Here is a 5,000-nt window from a genome sequence, read left to right on the forward strand (position 1 = left end):
CAAAAGCCAAACATGACGGATGAAATTCTCCATATGCACACTCTGGGTTACTACAAGTAATGACAGTTTCATTCCTTGGAGCCTGACAAAAGCATACCCCATTGTCATTGGGTTTGTTAATGGGCAAGGTACATTTCCTTGTGTACCATCGTCCCAAAATCTCAGGGAGAATACAGACTCTCCAAAAAGCTTCGAGCTTTGGGACTACAGTATCCCAATGCTTTAAGTCAGGATAAATACGTTCTTTAACTATTTGTGGCTCTCTGTCAGGACTAATGGCACACACCACAAAGTCACAGTGTTTTCTGTCAGTTAAGGTGAACAGCTGCTGCTGCACTTGAAAATATTAATTGTGGTGCCTTTTCAGGCAAAACACACCATCCACTTTTTCCAAGCACGCATTCTTTTCTAAAGCGTATTAAGTCACAATCTCTTATGCAAATAGGACATTTCACTTCCCTGCAACCAAGCCCACAGCAGTAACATGATGTCAGAAAGCCTGGTGTGGCATGTAGAAAGGGATGTTTCTAATTGATGAAGAGACCACATCGGGTAACTGTAAAGTTCCAATGAGTTTTTTTCATTTCATTTTCATATGCACGAATAGCATCATCTTCATGTTTGCATCCATGTCATGTAGCTTTACTGTTTACCTTAAAAACATTTGGGTAACAAATCGTTTTTATCAGTGCCTGAGGGGGTTGTGAAAGGTTACTGCGAAAAGCAGCCCCACTGGCAGAGGCGCCAAATCTCACAGCACGATGACGAAAGAATCCTGAGCTCTTTGCCTGAGCCCTTGTGTCTTTCTCTACCAGCTCAATGTTTTCTCGTGAAATATCCAGCTTAACCTCTGCACATTTTTGCAATAGTTCATGATAATCCAGATCACGATTCTCTGTCTCAAACAGGTCAGAAACAACTGGGAATGTCCTACTTTTAGCTACGAAATGATCAGCATATTTGGCAGTTAAACTCAGAGTTACTGGCTTTAATTTGCAGTTATTTAATTTCTCAAAGAGAGACGTCATCGCCGCTTGTGATGGGGAAAGAACGTTGGGGCGTCCCGTTTCTGCTTGACCCTGCTGATGTGAAAACACATCTTCGATGTTACTCTCAGTGAAACAATCGATTTTTGCATCGAGGTTTTCCGTCAGCTTTTTTGCCGAAGAAAAGTCAATACTTCAAACCCTAGCATAGGGCACCTCATTCACGAAAGTGGGTAGAAGCCATGTACACTTTAGTTGTATGCAAGCTACTTTGCCATTGATTCGTATCCAAGCTTCAATGTAAAAAAAAAAACACTGGCGATGTGAGAACATGACTCAGCGAGCCCAGCTTTGCAGCCTAAACAGTGAGTGGACAGAATGGTTCCATCACAGTTGGCAATTATCCAAATGTTCACCAGCGGGGCATTCATTTGTTGAGAGTGCCGCACTTTTGCGACGACCACATGCTTATTGGAAATCTTGCACCCTCTTACAGAAGTTACAAAACCAGAAACCATCGATATAAAAGCTTGTCTCTAAGATGAGATATCCAAGCAAATCAGTCAATTCTATTTGCGGCAAACACTCGCGATCAAACTGCTCACTAGGAATACTGACAGGGTCAACTGCTACAACGGATATCTTTTCGAGATATTGTCTCTTCACTTCCTTGTCTAAAGCTTTAGCGTACTCTGACAACACAGGAATATTAAAGGCCCACCTTCAACCGACAGGCATTGCGTGCTTCGGAACAATTTTCATATATGAAAATTCCACCCGAATCCGAGATTCATCCAATTAGATCCCTGTGATAACAAATACAAATTTCCATAACAAAAACAAACGGTCGAAAAGCCTGTTGGTTGAAGGTGGGCCTTTAAACGAAAGGGTCTTCAAGTCTTCTTCAGCTTTACATTCCGCTAAATCCATGATAGAGGCGAAAAATTCCACAAAAACCAGGAGAGGTCGATAATGATGACTTACGATTACCATAAATTTCGCGGACCGAGGAACACAATGATGGCGGATACCCATATTTGGAAAGGGTTGTGACGTCAAGTGAAAACCGGCAATACAGGGCAAATTTGACCTGTTTCATACGGTTTAGAGTCCATCAATTATCTTACAATATTAACGGAATTGTTCACTGAAATGAATAGCTTATAAACGTCTTTTTGTTTCATTTTGAATCGTTTGGTTTCCATCCCGCCAAGATTTGGCAGGAAACTTGTAAGCGATAAGAATGACACATCATGGGCATGAAAGCGTAATGTTTTACTGTTAATTTTGAACCAACTTATTACTTGAGCCCTCGGCCATTTGAATTTCGCTATTTAATGGCAGCATCACACTGCGGTGAAAAAAAAAACTCGATTCAGAACTGCTGAATCAGTATAAAGTCAGAAAGCAACTTGACGGAAATGATGTGTGAGCTTGTCAGTTTCTCTTATGGATGCTGGGTATTCCACCCTGAAGATAGACATTTTTTTAATGTCTGAACTTAAATTATTGAAAAAGGGCCCTGAGAAATTACAACTTGTCAACCTGTGCCATATCATGACTGCAAGATAATGATGTTGTTGCATATTTGTGAAGGTGTGATTTTTTCGCGCCTGGTTTTGGTGGCATTACCTTTTTCTTAAATCTAGCGGCCGCTCATAAAGCGTTTCCTGGCGTTCAAGTGACGCGATAGAACTCTGATTTAGTGATTCAGTCGCTTTCAACTTTTCATGGTCGTCTTCAATGTGCACCCTCACTGTGTATGCCCAGTATTAGAAGCAGGGATGCATATGAATACTTACCAGTGGAATCCCTCAAAGTGGTTATTCCTCTTTTTCATTTCCATGTGGATATTGCACTGTGCGCATCTAACGAGATTTGCTAGCAGATACCTGTTCTGAAGCCATACTATTAAATTCAACTTTGAACCGCGTTCTAAAGCAACCAGTTCATAAAACTCCATTGTTGTCCGTAAGAGAGTCCAAGCAATATGTCGATAAAAGAGTCCCAAACTCAGTTGATAATAACATGTATTTTCATTTCGTCCTCTATTCCCGATGGAGTGTGTCGACTTTTTGATTGGTCAAAAGTAATGTGTGATATCTAATGTAGCGTACTTCCTTTGTGTTGCTTTCACAAATTTTCTCCTGTTATGCCGAGGTTAAAATTAATCGGGTCTTCTCGTTTTCCACTTCATTTTATTGTAATGCATACGCTCTTTTTAGTGATTTGTAGAGATTGTCCCTTGTCCACTCCTGACCTGTCCTCTTGTGCAATGCAAGTTAATGTGACACCTGTTTTGCTTTGCTTTGCTGTTTAGGCGGAAGAATCTTCATTATGCCGGTTTTTCATCATTTGTCGTACAGCATTTGCTGTGCGTATTCCGTTGATTCAAATCCCGCAGTCAGAAATTCCATCGATTCAGCCGGCGAAATTGTCGTCAATTATTCACATTTAGTATTAAAACATGTGGCATTTTTGTTTTTATTTTGCTTGTGCTAGGAGGGGGGCTTTCGAAATTTCGATTGAAAAGCAAAGGGTCTTCATAATTCCAAACTTGACACTATTTAAACACCTTGGATGGCACAGTGGTGAGAGCCCGGGTTCGATTCCTCGACTTGGCGTCATATCTGGGTTGAGTTTGTTGGTTCTCTACTCTGTTCTCGGAAATACTTAAAATACTTCACGATGCCTTTAGGCGTAAGTAGGTTACACATTTACTTTTAAATATTACTTGTGGTGAGCAAGGAGCGCCTTGTGTTTGGAAATCAAGCTAATGCGGCCCGCATGCTAAAAATAAAAAAAAATTAAAAAAATTCAGCAATTATCAACAGCAAGTGGAAGTCCATAAGAAACTAAAAAAAAGTACAAATTAAACTAAATTAGAACTGAATTGAATGGTCAAAGGTCTCCTACAGTTAATTGTTGAAGTACTGAATGGAGATGTTCGACTGCACACACAAACAACAGGCTCAGATTGTGCTTACAATGTCACTTCTGTCGCTCTCACCTATTGCATAGTTATTGTGCTGGTCCTCACAGGCTGGAAGAACTGTTACAGACAAAAGTTTCTATTGAGTTTTCCTGCATAGTCACTAAGTTTCTGACGGTTCTTGATAAGTGCTTTTAGATATTCAATTCAACTTGGGAAAACCGTCATGTTAGTTGTTCTCTAGGATACAAGAGAGAAATTATTAATTAAGCTCCATTTTTTTTCTAGCATCTACAAAAAATTTTATTCGAATTCTGGTGTTATTCAACAAAAGGCGCAAAATTGTAAGTGTTCCAGGCACAGACTTGCAAGACCTAAAAGCAGCAGTTTTTGCTGAATTTGATGGGATTTTGTTGCCACAGAAGTAGGATGAGGAATTTGGTGAATACGTTGACTTTGAAGAAGATGGTATTTTGAAAGACAAGGACAAAGTGCAGGTCCTACAGGATTTGTCTGTGAACTGCTTCACAAATACACAAATAACAGAAGTGAGTGATTTTGTCTTATGTGAAATTTGTTTCGGAGATATTCAATGTTAAACACTCTGTACTACCACCCTTTTAATTTGACATTCATTACAGCCTTAGTTTTGTAAATTTTCCCCCAACAGCACTGCAACCCCAACAGCTCTGCAAGACCCTTCAATCACCAACACCTTCAAGCGGAAGCTCCAGTGCATCATCCATGTCGAGAACATTGTCAGTGGACACAGACATGTCTGAGTTGAGTGACGAGGAGGAAGTACGGCCACACAAACAACTAAAACTACTTGAAGAACAACCTCAAAAAATTTGCATTCCAGATGGATTTCCAACTTCCTTTCAGATGCCTGAGCATTTTGGTTCTAAAGTTGATAAAGGTCTAAAATCAGGTGAAGTGGACAACAAAATTAGAAACTGTGTTGTCAGAACAGTGGCAACATGTGTCTGTTCTGTAGTAAAGAAACCAACACCAGTCATGAGCGAGTATTTGGCCAAATAGTTAGTGCAGAGATATCCTTGCCTGAGAGAAAGGGACCCCAG

At 40.2% G+C, this 5,000-nt stretch overlaps 1 pseudogene; it reads right to left on the reverse strand.

Moving 5' to 3' along the window:
• Positions 1-904, reverse strand: part of LOC137983988 (uncharacterized) — a 1,921-nt pseudogene extending 1,017 nt beyond the window's left edge.
• Between the last annotated feature and the right edge of the window lie 4,096 nt (positions 905-5,000).

This window comes from Montipora foliosa, chromosome 13 (genome assembly GCF_036669935.1).
Source record: "Montipora foliosa isolate CH-2021 chromosome 13, ASM3666993v2, whole genome shotgun sequence".
Lineage (NCBI taxonomy): Eukaryota > Metazoa > Cnidaria > Anthozoa > Scleractinia > Acroporidae > Montipora > Montipora foliosa.